The sequence below is a fragment of the Cebus imitator genome, unplaced genomic scaffold (genome assembly GCF_001604975.1).
Source record: "Cebus imitator isolate Cc_AM_T3 unplaced genomic scaffold, Cebus_imitator-1.0 Scaffold222, whole genome shotgun sequence".
In the NCBI taxonomy this organism is placed as follows: domain Eukaryota; kingdom Metazoa; phylum Chordata; class Mammalia; order Primates; family Cebidae; genus Cebus; species Cebus imitator.
Genome location: NW_016107537.1, coordinates 78,646 through 88,886, shown reverse-complemented (window position 1 = coordinate 88,886; position 10,241 = coordinate 78,646).

The following is a 10,241-nucleotide window of genomic DNA, read 5'->3' as shown; positions in this document are numbered from 1 at the left end:
GAAAAATGTCCTGTTTTGTTTTTAAATATCCCATACTAGCTAACAACATTAAATGGATTTTTAGAAATAAAATTATATATGCTCCTTATCAAATTTCTATGGGCATCCCTACCAGATTTAGATACTTGACTTTCTGAAATATTTTCAAAAATAAGTTCTCTATTATTGATTCACCAAAAAAATTAATAAAAATAAATATTTTCCTGTTAGCATCTTAGTCTCTATGAGAAATAATCACCTCCACGTAGTTATTTTTGCAGACTGCAAGCCCATATGCAGATTGTCTACTGATGTTCTTCGCATAAAAATACAACAGTGAGTTCTAGAGAAGACCTGATTTTGTGCTGCCTGGATCATAAGGGAGAGACCAATAAAATATTTGAGAATATACCTGAAATTTTGAGTAGTCAAGCATTCCAACTGGTGTATTATTCTCCCAGAATGTATTTGTTGAAAATTCAAAGCACAAAAATGATGTAATTTAGGAAGCATTTACTGACAGGGCAAGGATGATACAGTGTTTTACAATATACCCCCTAAAGCTGTGGTCAAGACAGATTTTGAGAATAGCATTGAATGTATAAATTGCTTTGGGCTGCATGGCCATTGTAGCAATATTGATTCTTCCTATTCATGAACATGGAACGTCTTTCCATTTAACTATGTCATTTCTGATTTCTTTGAGCGGTGCTTTACAGTTCTCTTTATAAAGATCTTTCACTTCTTGGGTTAGCTGCACTCCTTGGTATTTCTTTTTGTGTGTGTGTGTGGCAATTTTGAATGACGTTGCATTTCCGATTTGCCTCTCAGTTTGGCTCTTCTTGGTGCATAGAAATAGTAGTAATTTTTGTACATTGATTTTGTATCCTGAAACTTGGCTGAAGTTTGTCAGCTTAAGAGCTTTTGGGCTTAGACTATGGGGTTTCTAGAGATATAAATATGTAATGCCAGGTGCGGCAACGAGTGCCTGTAATCCCACCGCTTTAAGAGGTCAAGGTGGGCAGATCACTTGAGATCAGGAGTTCAAGACAAGGCTGGCCAACATGGTGAAACCCCATCTCTACTAAAAATACAAAAATTAGCTAGTCATAGTTGTGCGTGCCTGTAATCCCAACTACTCAGGAGGCTGAGGAGGGAGGATCATTTGAATCCAGGAGGTGGAGGTTGCAGTGAGTCGAAATTGTACTGCGACACTTCAGACTGGATGACAGTGCAAGATTCTGCCTCAAGAAAAAAAAAAGGAACCATGTTTTCTGCAACAGGGACATGTTGGCTTCCTCTCTTCCTATTTGGATGCCTTTTCTTTCTTTTGCCTGATTGTTTCCGTCAGTCCTTCTAGCACTGTTGAATAGGATTAGTAGAGAGAGGGCATTATTGCCTTGTTACAGTTCAAAGGGGAATGATTCTAACTTTTGCCTATTCAGTATAATGCTGACTGTGGCTAGATGTCACTTATTATTTTGAGGTATGTTTCTTCAACATCTAGTTTGTTGAGAGTTTTTAACATAAAGATATGTTAAATTTTATCAAATGCATTTTTTGCATCTATTGAGATGATCATGCTATTTCTGTGCTTAGTTCTGTTTTTGCCATGAATCATATTTATTTATTCACATACATTAAACCAAACTTATATCCAAGGAATAAAGTCTACTTGATCATGGTGGATTAGCTTTTTGATATGCTGCTGAATTTCATTTGCTAGTATTTTGCTGAGGATTTTTGCATTGATGTTCATCAACCATATTTGCCTGAAGTTTTTTTGTTGTTGTATCTCTGCCAGATTTTGGTATGATGCTGGCCTCATAGAATGAGTTAAAAAGGATTCCCTCCTCTTCGATTTTTTTTTTTTTTTTATTCTCACTCTATTGCCCAGGCTGCAGTGCAGTGACGCTATGTCAGCTTACTGCAAGCTCCACCTCCCAAGTTCAAGCAATTCTCCAGTCCCAGCCTGCTGTGTAGCTAAGATTACAGACACGTGCCACCATGTGCAGCTAATTTTTGTGTTTTTAATAGAGACAGGGTTTCACCATGTTGGCCAGGCTGGTCTTGAACTCCTGAGTTCAGGTGATTCACCCACCTCTGCTTCCCAAAGTGCTGGGATTACAGGCATGAGCAACTACACTCAGCAGTTCCTCCTCAATTTTTCAGAATACTTTCAGTAGGAATGGTAACAGCTCTTCTTTGTACAGGTGCTGGAATTCAATTGTGAATCCATCTAGTTCTGGAAATTTTTTGGTTAGCAAGCTATTACTGATTCAATTACAGGCTCATTTTTGCACACTTCAGGAACTCAATTTCTTTGTGGTTCAGTGTTGGAAGGGTGTATAAATCCAGGAATTTATCTATTTCTTCTAGATTTTCTAGTTTATGTGCATAGATTGTCATTTCTAATTGTATTTATTTGGATACTCACTCTTTTTTTCTTTATTAATCTAGCTAATTACCTTTTTCAAAATAAGCTTTTTCGAAAAAAAGCAGACACTGGCTTCACTGATCCTTTGAAACTTTTTTATGTCTTACCTCCTTCAGTTCAACTCTGATTTTAATTATTTCTTCCTTTCTGCTAGATTTGGAATTGGTTTTCCCTTGCTTCTCTACTTCTTTTACTTTTGATGTTAGGCTGTGAATTTGAAATATAACTTTCTGATGTGGGCATTTGTTGCTATAAACTTCCCTCTTTACACTGCCTTAGCTGTGTCCCAGATATTCTAGTATATTGTATCTTTGTTTAAAGAAAGTTTTTATTTCTGCCTTAATTTCATTAGTTCATTATTTACCCAAGAGTCGTTCAGGAACATGTTTAATTTCCTTGGTTTTGAGTGATTTTCTTAGCCTTGAATTCTACATTAATTTCACTGTGGTCAAAAAAAGAGGTTGGTATGATTCTGGTTCTTTTGCATTTACTGAAGGTTGTTATATCTCTAATTGTGTGATCCATTTTGGGGTATGTGCCATGTGGTGATGAGTATTTGTATATTCTGTTATTTTGGGGTGGAGAGTTCTGTAAATTTCTATAAGGTCCACTTGATCCAGGGTTGAGTCCAGGTCCTGAATATCTTTGTTAATTTTCTGCATCAGAAAATTAATTATACAGATTATAATCTTTATAATGCTGTCAGTGGGGTGTTGAAACCTCCCACTATTATTGTGTGGGAGTCTAAGTCTCCTTGAAAGTGTCTAATAACTTTCTTTTTATGAATCTAGATGATCTTGAGCAGGCAGCATGTATATTTAGAGTAGCTAGATCTTCTTGTTAAATTGAACTCTTTACCATTACATACTGCCCTTGTCTTTTTTGATTTTTGTTCACTTACAGTCTGTTTCGTCCGAAATTAGAATTAAAACCCTGCTTTTTTTCTGCTTTCCATTTGCTTGGTAGATTTTTCTACATCCCTTTATTTGAGCCCATGGTTGTCACTGCATGTGAGATGGGTCTCTTTAAGGCAGCATACCATTTGGTCTTGCTTCTTCATCCAGCTTGCCACCTGTGTCTTTTAAATGGGGCATTTAGCCTGTTGACATTCAAGGTTAGTATTGATATGTATAGATTTGATATCACCATTGTGCTGTTAGCTGGTTATTATGCCAACTTGTTTGTGAGGCTGCTTTATAGTGTCACTGGTCTGTATACTTCAGTGTGTTTTTACAGTAGCTGGTAATGGTGCTTCATTTCATTTCGTGCTTCTTGCAGAAGCTCATGTTAGGCAGAACTGGTGGTAGCAAATTCCCTAAGCATTTGCTTGTCTGAAAACGATCTTATTTCTCCTTTGCTTGTGAAGCTTTGTTTGTCCAGATATGAGATTCTTAGTTGGAATTTCTTTTCTTTAAGAACATTAAACATAGGCCCCCAATCTCTTTTGGCTTGTAGGATTTCTGCTGAGATGTCTTCTGTTAGTCTGATGGACTTCTCTTTGTAAGTGACATGTTCTTTCTCTCTAGCTACCTTTAACATATTTTTCTTTCATTTTAACCTTGGAGAATTGATGATTATGTGTCTTGGGAATGATCTTGTGAAGAATTTTGTAATGATTGTTTGCATTTTCTGAATTTGAATGTTGACCTTTCTAGCTAAGTTGGGAAAGTTCTCATGGATGATGTCCTGAGATATGTTTTCTGGGTTGCTTCCATTTTCCCCATCTATTTCAGAAATGCCAATGAGTAATAGATGTGTTCTATTCATATAATACATATTTCTTGGAGGTTTTGCTCGTTTTATATTCTATTTTTAAATTCTTGTCTGCCTGTCTTATTTCAGAAAGCCAGTCTTCTAGCTCTGATGTTTTGCCTCAGCTTGGCCTATTCTGCTGATAATACACGTGATTACATTATGAAATTCTTGCATTGTGTTTTTAGTTCTATCTGGTAAGTTATAGACTCTTCTATACTGGCTATTTTGTCTGTCAGATCCTGTAACAATTTATTGTAATTATTAGCTTCCTTAGGTAGGTTTCAACAATCTCCTGAATTTCAATGATCTTTGTTCCTATTTATATTCTTAATTCTATTTCTTTTATTTCAGCCATCTCAGCTCAGTTAAGAACCCTTGCTGGAGAACCGGTTTGGCATTGGAAGCAAAGAAGGCACTCTGTCTTTTGAAGTTCTCAGAGTTATTGTGCTGTCTTCTTCTCATCTTGGTGGGCTTTCAATCTTTGAAGTGGCTGTCCTTTGAATGGGTTCTTGTTTTTATTTTTTCTATTATCCTATTTGATAATCTTGAAGGTTTGATTGTGGTATAAGCTGGGTTTAGTATAGGCTTCATTTCTGGAAGATTTTATGGAGCCAAAGCCCAGCTCAGAACTCCTGGACTGCATACTCAAACTCTTGAGGATAGGTATTGGTACCCACCTTTGATCTCTGGATCCTTGAAGTTAAGTACCTGATGCACTGGAGGGGCCAATGTGTTCCTGGACTGCTAGTCACAACACTCCTATGGGTGGTGCTAGCCAAAGCACTTCATAGAGTGGTGGCAGCGGAATCCATCCTTGTTTGTATGTGTCAGCAGCAATGGCAGCCACAGGTTTGCACTCATCCGCTATGGCGGGATGCTAGTGGGTGCTGGGGTGCCAGCTTCCATGCAAGTATTCTCAGCAGTGACCATGGCAGCATGACTGGTGGGGTGGGGTGCAAGTGACTATACACACATTTGAGCTGGTGGTGTGTTAACATAGGGGCAGGGTACTGCTGGGCACAGGAATGCATGCAGCCCCTGTGCATGTTCACGTAGACAGTGATGGCTACTCAAGGTGGGGGTGGGTATGGTTTTCTCCATGCCTTTTTTTGTGCCAGCAGCAGTGTCATCACAGACAAAGTGGCACAGGGTAGGCTATGCACTGGGGATGCTTCAGTGGTGGAAGAACACTGGTGGCCTAGTGCATGTCCATGGGAGCCACTCTGCTGGAGCACTTTCCCTGTCAGATGAAATCTGCCAATGCAGGAGCTATAATGTGGGCCCCCAGAATGTACCTGGGGGCTGCACTGCAAGCAGGAATTGTTAGGCTGTGACCTTGGGAGACAGTAGCAGCCCAAAAACACTCAGATCAGATTGGCCCTGTTTCATGCACAAGATCACCCTGCAGAGTTTATGTCCTACAGTTCCGCTAGGGCTAAAGTCTCCTATGGGAGCAAGTTGAGCCTAGGGGAATGAGTGTTCCTGGCCATACTCCACTACAAATGCTCCTGCACCAAATCCTCTGGGCTCTGTGTTGGCTGGAGTTCTGTCCCTATCACTTCTCTAAGTAGCTTTCCCTGACAAATCGAGTGTCTGTGGTGTTCAAGGGATTCCAGAGGCCAAAGTTGCTCCTTGCCAGTTCAACTCATACCTATCACAGGAGTCATAGCCCGGAATGTGTTCTGGTACATAGTAGGTCCACACAGGGTTCCCAGCTTCCTCCTACTTCAGCCCAGCATCTTTGTCTTCCCTTCATCTGTTCTCACTGCTTTCCCTCTGAAGATCTACTAGGAATGCACCAGTCTTTCTAATGTCCTGGTACCCTGGTGTGAGCTCTTCCTCCTGGCTATGACTAGTTAGGCATCTTGGACCAACTCTTATGGAAATAGAATTCTATGTAGGCAGGACTTTTCTTTCAGTACTTGAAACGGTGTTATTTCCTTCTACCTTTTATAGTTTCTGAGAAGGAATTCTCTGTCATTCCAAACATTTTTCCCCTAATGGTTAGGAGTAATCTTTTTTTCATTCTGCCTTTAAAGCTTTTCTTTGTGTTTATTTTTAGAAGTTTGACTAGAATGTGCCTTACCATAGATTTCTTTCTGTTTTTCTTGTGTCCATGTTCATTTTCCTTTTGGTCTATTTTCTCACTGTTGTTTACTTTGGACAATTACTATTATTCCCCTTTCTTCTGTCTACTCTTTTCTGCTTTTACACCATAAACAGAGCTGCTAATACAGTGATTGTATCTTTCAGTTCTAAAATTTTCACTTTTTTCTTTACTATATTTTGTATTCTATTCTTGATGCTATTATTTAATTTGTCTCAAGCTTGTTTGCAATTGTTTATTAACGCATTTTTATAATGGCTGCTTTAAAATTCTTTTAAGATAATTTTAACATATCTGTCATGTAGGTGTTAAATAGCTTCTGATTTTCTTTCCCCATTCAAGTTGAGATTTTCTTAATTTTTGGTATAAAGAGTGCAATTTGATTAATATATAGACCTTTTAGGTTTTGTATTATAGTACTGGACCTGATATTTTGAATGTCTAACAAGCTCCAAGTGCATGAAAATGCTGTGGCTGCCGGACTACAGAGGCAGAGAGCTAATTAGATAAAAGGTTTTCTATCCTACTTGCAGCTATAAATATTCTGGTAAGATTTTTAAACATGCAGCTGCCTGAACTCCAGACAAATATTTTTAGCCAAGTAGGCTAGGATAAGAGCAGGCAACAATAATTTTAAATTATTCCCATTAGATTCTAGTATGAAGCTAAGATTACCTTGAAAAGGGTGATTTATAGTTTTCAGGTGTGAAATACAAAATGAACACACATGACACATGTTGTTGGGGGAAGTATATTATAAGACCCAAAAACTAAAAGATTTCCATGTATTTTTGGAGACTTGAAAGTTCTTGCTATATTGACACTTCTCCTGAAAGACTTGGAGTATTAGAGCCACTTAGAAATGTTTTCCTTTTCCTACCTTCTTTTAATTATTTGTAATTTTACTTTATATTAAGTTGAGGATTAATTATCATCTAATTATGGCATGTGTTCCTCAATCCAGACATATTCCCAGATTCACTCCTGCTATAATCAGAAAAGTAGCAGAAAACGATGTCTTCATGATTGTTTTACTATTTGCTGAAATAGGTGTGTTTGGTTGCCTTCTTGCCTACTGGCATGAGGATCCTTGCATTACCATAACTTGAGGTTTAGCTTTAGGATATTCTATAGTAGTCCCAGGCAGAAACATCTACTCCTGCATATCCAGGAGAAGATTTCTGTGGTCAACAGGGTCTAAAATTGCATTACTGGACACGTGTTCCCCAGCTGGGTTCCTGTATAGGATGATTAAAGGGGCTGCTTGCACTTCTGCCCCTTGGCTTCCTCAACCATTACTTCATTCAATTATGGTCATTGATTTAAAGATTCAGCACACCTTAAGGGAGAGCACATAAAATCTAAAGAATATTAAAACTGTGTGGACTTCTTTGGGTGATATATTTGGTCAAACAAACGGATCCCATAATCACGAGCCTATTATTTTGTTCCTTTCCCCACAATGTAGGAACATGATTCGGAAAGATTCCCGTATTAATACAAAAAACACTCTCAGATCTCTGAGATAGCGAGTTATCTGTGGACAGGATACTTGTCTCTGCTGCTAAGAAATTGGATACCCCGAAGAGGCAACTCTAGGATCAACACAGGTGGGGATGGTGGTTGTGAGGCATGACTCATGTCATTTTACACAATCATAGACCCATCCAGCTCACCATGACTACTTAATTAAAGACTATTATGCAAATATTGTGGAAGTTAAGGGAAAAGATTGTTTTCAGTTAATGTGCTTAGAACTGAATGAGCCTTGCATTATGGTTGTTTGCCTGGTGTATTATCTGTGGAAAATGTTCTCTGCTGTTTTACAAAAATAAATCAAGTTCTGCACGTGTAATTTCTCACTCATATGAGTGCATCCACATACCTCTCCTCTAGAGCTTCTTCTCTGTGATATTTCAATTTTCTTTTTCAAAGATTGTGGCCAACCAGCTATCACTAATCCATGCATATTCTTGACTCAGTATATTTCTCTCTCCACACTAAGTTGATGACTACCTGCTATCCTCAAATATCTACAAACTCAGGAAAATACCTCACAGCCACCCATGATTGTGGCCATATTTGGGAGTGGCCCACTTTGACTTGCACAAATATATGATGCTAACCCATTCAAAAAGCCTAGATTTTGTTATTGTTCTTTTGGCTTTCTTCTTTTATTTGTGTTTTTTGTTTCCTCCTTTGCTATTAGCTAATTAAGAAAACTCATGAGGTCACTGGAGTGAGCTGATGCAAAGGTGTTAGACTAAGAGAGGAAAATGATAGGAGGCACTGGAACACCTCTCCCTGTCAATGAGGCATGCCCTGTGAATATACTTGAACCAAACACTGAAAGTACCTAATATTCACCCTAATATTGAGTGGTGCTGAGCCTCACCTGACCCTACAAATTGGTGAGACTGGCATTCTTCATTTATGAGGGGCAGCTCAGTCACATACTTTTTAAATGTCTCATGGGACTTTCTACCATTACCTAGTAATGTTCTGCATTTTGAATAAGAAATGTTTTATTTGTTAGCTTGTCATCGCTTGCTTGGTCTTCTCTAAAATCCAAGGGATTTATTCTGTGAGCTTTCCTGGAGTTTGCAAAGAGTTCACAAAGTGTACCCATCTAAGGCAGATGGATCTAGCACTAAACAATGTTCTGGATCACGGGGCTTAAGTGACACAGCCACTTGTATCAAAACCCAAAACCTTCTGCAAAACCTTCTCTTTTTCTGAGCCCACTCCAAAAAGACAGCTTTCCAAGTTAGCTTATAAGTGGGGTGTTGTAGTAGACACAGGTGTGGAATTTGTTGCATCAGCAGTCTAAGCAAGTCTTGCCAACACTGTGGTTGAAGCTGAAAGGTGCAATTATTTGTCCTTACCTTGAAGGGAATAAGCCAGCACTACTCACACCCCTTCACTAAATCTTTGATATTTTCTCCAATGTTAAAAACCCTTAAATTTTGTAGGGTTGAATCTCACACTCTGGTCCTCATGTGTTTTCGCTGAATATTCAGAGTCCTTATTATTTTCTGCTTATCCTATCTAGTTACCATGATGACTTCAATATAGTGTTGTGTGGAGTGATGCTTTGTAAACCACCCACAGGATGAAAGTTTCTTCAGCCCTCATTGTGAATGTGTTGTCAGAAAACTTAATATAGCCCTGGGCGGAGACTGAAAATCTGAGCTGCTGTTCACCCTAAATGGCTGCAGACCCTCCCAGAGACTGTGATGCATTCTGCCTTCACTCTCTGGCTGGGCTTTGGGTCTGGTCAAGGGCCAAGGCTATGTTAAGTTTTCTGACAACACATTCAAAATGAGGGCTAAAGAAACTTTGATTCTGCGGGCAGTTCAAAAAGCATCACCTTACGCTACATCAGATCAGCGGCTCTCATCTGCAGATGCCAGCAGAGGGCGCCTCTCACACTAACGGAAAGAGCAGAGAGGGTGCTCTCCTGACAACAGTGATATCTGTGTATTTAAAACAACAGGACCTCCCTATAATTTGCATGTATCTTTCCTCCCACATTTGAAGTTGTCCTGCCTCTCAGTATCTTATAAGAGGCTTTTTCTCCTATATATGTCTTAAGCAAAACTAGAGTCAAAAGCACTGAGATGGTGTCGCCATTGCAACTCCTGGGGCTTCTGCTCCTCTGCGTTTTAGGTAAGAACATTTAAAACTAAAACTAATTATTTGAATCATTAATTTTCTTCATTAGGAAACTAGCATCGTATAGCAGTTGACTTGTTTTTAAATGTGATTTTTTTTAAGTAATGCATATTCTTTGATCTTGTTCTACTAGATTAGTGGTGATTTCATTAAGCAGATGCTTATATTGTGCTAATGTTTGCTGTATGGTTTCAGCCTCCAGGGGTGATATTGTGATGACACAGTCTCCAGCTTTCTTCTCTGGGGCTCCAGGGGAGAAAGTCACCATCACCTGCCGGGCCAGTCAGG